An 8,261-nucleotide genomic window follows, 5' to 3' on the forward strand; every position below is an offset into this window, starting at 1 on the left:
TTTTCTCCATTGATGATAATGCTTGCCCTAGGTTCGTGGTAGATGGCTTTGACTATCTTGAGAAAAGTTCCTCCAAAACCCATTTTGGTGAGAGTTTTTATCATGAATGGGTGTTGGATCTTGTCAAATGCTTTCTCTGCATCTATTGATATGATCATATGGTTTTTATCTTTACTTTTGTTGATGTGATGGATTATGTTGATTGATTTCCGAATGTTAAACCATCCTTGCATCCCCGGGATGAATCCCACTTGGTCATGGTGTATGATCTTTTTGATGAGTTGTTGGATTCTATTTGCCAGTATTTTGTTGAGGATCTTCGCATCGGTGTTCATCAAGGATATTGGTCCACATGCAAAAAAATGGGCTTAGAACTCGACCTGACACCATGCACAAAAGTCAGATCAAAATGGATTAAAGACCTCAACATCAGACCACAAACCATAAGGTACATTGAAGACAAGGTCGGCAAAACCCTCTACGATATTGAAGATAAAGGTATCTTCAAAGATGACACGGAACTAAACAATCTAGTAAAAACAGAAATCAACAAATGGGACTACATCAAACTAAAAAGCTTCTGCACCGCAAAAGATACAGTGACCAGAATACAAAGACTATCTACAGAATGGGAAAGGATATTTACACAATACCCATCAGATAAGCAGTTGATATCAATGGTATATAAAGCACTGGTTGAACTCTACAAGAAGAAAACATCCGACCCCATCAAAAACTGGGGTGAAGAAATGAACAGAAACTTTACCAAGGAAGAGATACGAATGGCCAAAAGGCACATGAAAAAGTGCTCTACATCACTAATCGTCAGAGAGATGCAGATCAAAACAACTGTGAGATACCACCTCACACCACAGAGACTAGCACACATCCAAAAGAACAAAAGCAACCGCTGTTGGAGAGGATGTGGGGAGAAAGGGACCCTTCTACACTGCTGGTGGGAATGCCAGCTAGTTCAGCCCTTTTGGAAAACAGTATGGACGATTCTCAAAAACTAGAGGTTGAGCTCCCATTTGACCCAGCAATACCACTGCTGGAAATATATCCCAGAAAAGCCAAAAAGTATAGTCGAAGTGACATATGCACTTATATGTTCACCGCAGCACTGTTTACAATAGCCAGAATCTGGAAAAAACCCGAGTGCCCTAGAACAGATGACTGGTTGAAGAAACTCTGGTATATCTATACAATGGAATACTATGCAGCTGTTAGAAAAAATGAGGTCATGACGTTTGCATATAAGTGGATCAACATGGAAAGTATCATGCTAAGTGAAATGAGTCAGAAAGAGAGAGACAGACATAGGAAGATTGCACTCATCTGTGGAATATAGAATAATAGACTATAAGACTAACACCCAAGAATAGTAGAAATAAGTACCAGGAGATTGTCTCCATGGCTTGGAGGCTGGTCTCTCATTCTGGGTAACTCAGGGAAGGGACCACCAAGTAAAATGTGGTTGGAGGTCATGTGGGGAAGGGTGATGCAGGCCGAATACAGACTAGAGACTGAACACAATGGCCACTCAACACCTTTATTGCAAACCACAACACCTAATCAGAGAGAGAGAACAAAAGGGAATTCCCTGCCATAGTGGCAGGGTGGGGTGGGGGGAGACGGGACTGGGGAGGGGGGGAGGGATGTTGGGTTTACTGGTGGTGGAGAATGGGCACTGGTGAAGGGATGGGTTATCGAACTTTGTATGGGGGAAACATGAGCACAAAGATGTATGAATCTGTAACTGTACCCTCACGATGACTCTCTAATTAAAAATAAACTAATAAAAAAAAAGAAAGTTAATTTTGATAATATTCTCTTTCTGATTATAAGTCAAACTCACTATATCCAATTTGATTCTAAGAAAAAAATGAAATTTTGCCTTTTGCTGAAACACAAATAGAGCTACTGGAGCTGGAGAGAGAGTACAGCAAAGGTACTTGCCTTATATGAGACTAACCCAGGTTCAATCACAGCATCCCATTTGGTCCCCCAGTCTTCCAAGAGTAACTCCTGAGTGAAGAGCTTTGAATACCAGTGGGTGTGGACCAAAAACAGAAAGAAAAAAAAGAAAAGAGAACAGTTCTGCAAGTTTTCTTGTTAATCAAAATAAGTCAGAGGGAAGAAGACAAATACCAGATAACCTGAACCATATGCGGTACGGAAGGAAGGAAGGAAGGAAGGAAGGAAGGAAGGAAGGAAGGAAGGAAGGAAGGAAGGAAGGAAGGAAGGAAGGAAGGAAGGAAGGAAGGAAGGAAGGAAGGAAGGAGGGAGGGAGGGAGGGAGGGAGGGAGGGAGGAAGGGAGGGAGGGAGGGCAGTAAATAAACTTTGCCTAATGATAAAAATCCCTTAAACTTGGCCTCCAGAACTGAGGTTACCAAGTGGTGGGGGAGGGTCATGGAGGAAGTGATAGATTGGTAGTGACACTAAGAGACTATAGAGGGTTCATGGTATTTTGGTCATGCTGGAGGTGCAGTAACTCTGTACACTAAAAGTATGAACACTATTTCTACTGATTTCTACTGTAACCATGTAACCCCAACTATATATATATATATATATATATATAAAACATATATATATATATTGTTTTATTCACATATCCTTGTTCTCTCTTCTGAAGCCAGTTCATTTCCTCTTCTGCCTGGTAGCCTTCTCATAATTCAAAGATGGCCTTACCTGACCCATAATCAATTCTTTAGGATGAGCCAGGTTTTTTTCTCCCTTAGTGGATGAAAAATCCTCCATCAGTAACACTATTATTCCCCTGTGTAATATTGAATGGTGACATCCAAACTGAATTCAGACCTCTAGAGTACAATATTTAAGCAGAGTCCTTTAGCTTGTCCCCTGTCCAAGTGATTGAGCTCCCATGGGAACAAATCCATATCCTATCAATTCATTTGGTTGACAATCCTACTCATGAATAACATAACAGTAAAATTTCTGCCAACAGAAACTTCCAGAAGTCTTTCACACATGCTTTGGTCAAAGCTTTGTCATCTGTAGTTGTTTATTCAATTGGTGTTTAGACCCAAAAATCACACATTGATCCCTTAGAGTAAACCCATTATTCTAGCCCATAATTTTATCACCCTAGTCCTAGTTAATACAATCTGAAAATATCAACAAGTACAGCCATTCAAATCTCTGAAAGAAGTATTTACTAGGTCAGGATGCAAAACCAGATTAGTCAGTCCACAATTATTTGTTGCATAAAAGTAAGTATGTACGTGGGCTCCTTATTTTGAAATATTCTGTAGAGTTTTATAAATTCTGAAAGGGAAGCTGAAACCAAGAGACTGCATGTGTACTATAATACTGCTTTATTCATTGTCCACCAGTAACCCAGGTACTTCCAAACTTCAGTCAAGCAAGCATAAAGTCAGTCCCACCATGAGTCTGGAGCTGGCCAGGACTTTGTAGGCACCAAATGTGAATCATTAGTGCAGCACATCAAGTGTCCCTGATTTCTTCTCCCTACACAGTAGCATTTCAGCTGCCCACAGGTTTTTAAATTAGGCATGTCCATGTGACTTGCCAAGTTGTCATTGGCCAAAGCAAGTTGTCATTGCTTTGGCCAATGACAACTTGCTTTGGCCAATGACATACATATACAATGGTATGTGGTACATTCTGGCAGGGGCTTAAAAGCCAGCTCTGTGGTTTGCCATGTTTTCGATTTCACTGTAGTTCTGATCAGGGAATCAAGAGTCCCTAAGAGAACACAGTTCCCCCTGCTGGCGATAACAAACATGCAGGTGGAGTGGAAAACAAGCCTCTGAGATTTTTGGACATTTTGCTACAGCTGTGTAACTTTATCTGACCTGAATATAAAAGTAAACATTTATAAAAATATAGAAGTAGAAATAAAATACAGGAATGCCTGTCTGTACAATGTTAGTAGTATAACTGAAGAGAAAAAAATCATGCCCACACAAGGCAAATAGGAAACTAATTAGCATCAGGTATAAAACTGAATTGGAAAGTAGAGACAATCAGTTAATAATAGTGTAAGGTGAGTCACTATGACAGTGTGCAAGAAGGGAATAAAGAAGAAGCAGCTCAACATGGACTTACAGTTCCCAGAAAGCATTTCATTTTCATTAAACTAAAGAAAGCTTAGAGCCGTATAATGTATTAAATATTGTAGGAATATAATATATAAATATGCTGCTGCGATCACCAACTACATTGTAGTCGAAGGCCATGTGGGGGAAGGGAGTTGCGGGCTGAATGAGGGCTAGAGACTGAGCACAGCGGCCACTCAACACCTTTATTGCAAACCACAACAGCTAATTAGAGAGAGAAAACAGAAGGGAATGCCTTGCCACAGTGGCAGGGTGGGGTGGGGGGGAGATGGGATTGGGGAGGGTGGGAGGGACACTGGGTTTACGGGTGGTGGAGAACGGGCACTGGTGAAGGGATGGGTTCCAAACTTTGTATGAGGGAAGTATAAGCACAAAAGTGTATAAATCTGTAACTGTACCCTCACGGTGATTCTCTAATTAAAAATAAATAAATTTAAAAAAAAAAAAAAAAAAAAGAGTGTCAAAAAAGTGATTAAGAGGACGAAGAACCTCTGCTCCGGGAACATAGTTTCGACTCCACTGTTCTTCCTGCCCTAACATATGCCTCAGAGACCTGGGCTGTATGCAAATAGGATGAGAACACTATTTGGGTATCCCAAAGAAGAATTGAAATAGCTATGCTTGGAGTATCATGTTTCATTCAAGTAAGAGAAGGAATCCGGAGTTCTGACCTCCATCGGCAATCAAGAATCAGGGACGCTATCTTGTTTGCCAAGGCGTCGAAAATCAGACAGACCGGACACATAATGTGATTCAAAGACGACCCCTGGGCTATAGCTGTTACTGATTGGATTCCACGGGATGTCAAAAGACTGAGTGACCACCCACCAAAAGGATGATCAGACTTCTTCATCAAAACCCTCAATGAACGATTCAAGGCTCTTCCTGTTCCTAAAGCCAGCAGATATCATTGGGCTATAATAGCAAGCGGCCGGGACAAATGGAGACGTTACTGGCACCCGCTTGTGCAAATCGAGGATCAAAGGGATGACAAGTGATACCAGGCACATTTCCCAGGACTTTATAATTTGTTTTTAAAAAGAATAATAAAGAAGCAATGGAAAAAGTTCATGTATCAAAATCACATGCCTTCCACATTCAAGTACCCAATTTAATCCCTGTCACTGTATGCCTACATAGATCTGCCAGGTATAACTTATTTGCGTACAGAACTGCTAGACCCCAACAGAGCTGCATCCAAGGTCTGTAACCTTAAGCCATCTTGTTTTATTGACCATATGCCACTTAGAGATGCCCTAGGACCTCCTGGGCAATGTGAGGAAATCATCTCTAAAACAAAGAGTAAGGATAAAAGCTTAAACAAAGTGAAGTGATATACCTTATCAGATAAATGCGAGTCAGAACACCAAGGAATTCTATAACCAACAATATCCTAAAAAGAGACAGACACATTTGAAGGCTAATAAATGCTGAGTCTCTGTTATTGGGCACAAAATTTACTGCATATGAAATGTTAATGAAAGTACTTTAGGCTGAAAGAAAATAATGTTGCTTGAAATATTTGAATTTTATAGACATAAATGAAGAGCACTGTAAATGATAACATGATGAAAGTATAAATATGCAAATAAATATATTTCTTATCTTCTTTTGAAAAGATAAAAAAAAATAAATAAATAAAAAAAAATAAATATGCTGCTGCTTCTCTTTTAAAACTGTAATAAATGTATAAGCTTATCTTCAAGGGTCACAGGCTATATGATTTTTGTCTTTTTTAGTAACCAGAACCAATTAGGGACTTTGCATTTTTTTAAAAATGAATGCATTACAGGTCTCTAGCCTTCAGAAATGGTCAGATTTAGAATATTATTAAAGACAGAGGGGTCACTTTTTATAGGAATTTTACAAGAAGCCTGGAAATTTTGGTGATTCAGATAATAGAGAGCTCACAATAACACCCACTTAAAATGTGATTTATTTTAGACAAAGGCCCATTATTTTAAGTATAAAGATAAAGTACTAAATAATTGAGGCCCAACATTAATTTTGCTGATCAGGCAAAACTATAAACTTTTTAACTTTAAAACATATTCAACTTCTCTTTTCTGTCATTTCCTAGGGATGGAGGAATTAAAACATTAATTGGAACATTCTCGCATTCAGTTGAAATTTGCCAAATATCTGCTCTGTGTCCAAGACTATGCTATATGTTGGCTACTTATTAACAAGAGAGAGTTCAGAGTTTATCTTCAGAATTCTTACTGTCTACTGGACAACTGACAAAGAGTAGGAAGGGCAGAGAGCACTTTCTCTGCAGAACAAACATCATTTGTTCCCTACCCTAAAACAGGAAATGAACAGTTAATGTTCAAGGAAATAGTAGTCTACCATTTATCAGTTGAACATGAAGGTATAAAGGAAAGTGTCTTGAAATGAGTTAGCATTGGGTAATCAGCAACCACATAAGCTTTGTAGACCAGGTTGGAGTTTCCCTTGTTTAATTTTGTCACAAATTTACTCGGAGTTTTGGATAGAAAGTATGACATAACACAATTTTCATTTTCAGTTATCCTAGTTATCCCAGTCACTGGGTGAAAATGAATTGATGGAGGTTATAGTAGAGATAAGGATTAAGTTAAATGATTGAAACCCTTAGAATTCAGAAAATCAAGATTAAGGAAGTGCACTAAAAAGCCAATCAACTACGTAAAAGAGACAGTGGCACTCAGTTTTAGGCAAGGTACAGTGACATAATACCCCTAAAATGTATAAACATTTACACTCTTCTCTTTCCCCCAGGAGAGAGTGTGAATACACTCCCCCACTACCACAATAATACAGGAAAATTTCCCACATTTGGGGAAATCACAGGGGTCAGCACATCCAGAGCGTAAATGGATAAGCCACTGGGAAAACCACTTTTGTGATCACGGTATCTTTCCTGCCAGGTAAGTATAACATTTACACTCTTGAACACTGGTATCATCTCAGTAAGATTTCTTTTTTTTTATTTATTTTTTTGATTTCTTTTTTTTTAAAAAAAAAAAAGAATATCTGATAACCCCAGACAGGAGGTAGTAGTTGAAGATTAGGGTCATAGCAGTGATCAGAGTTATGAAGAAAGTGAAGTAGATTAGAAATATGTTTAGAAGTAAATGCTTCAGGGATAGGTAATGAGATACATATGAAGGGTGGTGCATGTGTCATGGAGATCTCTTATGTTCTTGCATGAGCAATTTTTCTAGTTTGTGCAGTGGAGCAGAGAGGAGTCTGAGGAAGCAGAGAAAGAGCTTCCCTTTAAGATACGCAAGTGAAGTGAAGTATCCAACAGCAACTGGTTAGATAGGTGTGAAGCTCAGAGGGCAAAGAAGTCGAGAGAGAGAGAGAGAGAGAGAGAGAGAGAGAGAGAGAGAGAAAGACAGAGACAGAGAGAGACAGAGAGAGGGAGAGGGAGAGGGAGGGAAGGAGGGAGACAGAGGGAGGGAGAGAGAGAGGGGTGAGTGTCATGCTTTAGCACTGATGGGAAATTGTGGAAAAGGTTTCAGGAATATGAAGAGTCTGTGATCTCACAAAACAGATGACAAGTTTGGGGAACTAGACTAAGGATGGGAAAGTAGGTTTGGAAAATCTGAGCAAGGTCAGCAAGAATTCTTGGGAGCCAAGATGAAGTTTGGTTATTCAAAAAATAATTAATTCTTAATTTCCTTTTATCCAAGCCCAGTTCCATAGGGGAATATGGAAATGTTTATACTTGCTCTGACTATAACCTCAATTCACAGTTTGTTTAAAAATGGGATGGCAGGGCACCTCGTTCCTGTTCCTATGTCCACATCGCAAGTTAACTTAATTTTCAACATTCACTAAAGATTTAGCTTCCCAATCAATGACTTTTTTGTTTCAAAAAAAGAATGACATTTTTATCATTTGATTATGCAGGCAATCTTGAGTAGAGGAATGCTTCCCAAATACCAAATTGTGATAGAATATGTACCTACCAGTCTATTGCAAAATAAGAAAACTAGACCTTGGAAAAATCTATAGAAACTTGAGAGTGACGACTATTATTTCCTGAGAAACATGCCTTTTATTCTAAAATAATTCCAACCCTGCCCTTTAAATCCTAAAAAGTTATTCTGGGCTGGAGGGATAGTACACAAGGCAAGGTGCTTGCCATGCATAATGCTGCTTTGGCT

General features: G+C 39.1%; 1 non-coding gene across 1 annotated transcript; it reads right to left on the reverse strand.

The window, feature by feature from the left end:
• Positions 1-6,864: 6,864 nt before the first annotated feature.
• LOC129403702 (U1 spliceosomal RNA) lies at positions 6,865-7,024 on the reverse strand. Its single transcript, XR_008629399.1, has one exon. It is a non-coding gene; the product is annotated as a U1 spliceosomal RNA (small nuclear RNA).
• Positions 7,025-8,261: the final 1,237 nt, after the last annotated feature.

Source organism: Sorex araneus, chromosome 3, assembly GCF_027595985.1.
Source record: "Sorex araneus isolate mSorAra2 chromosome 3, mSorAra2.pri, whole genome shotgun sequence".
Lineage (NCBI taxonomy): Eukaryota > Metazoa > Chordata > Mammalia > Eulipotyphla > Soricidae > Sorex > Sorex araneus.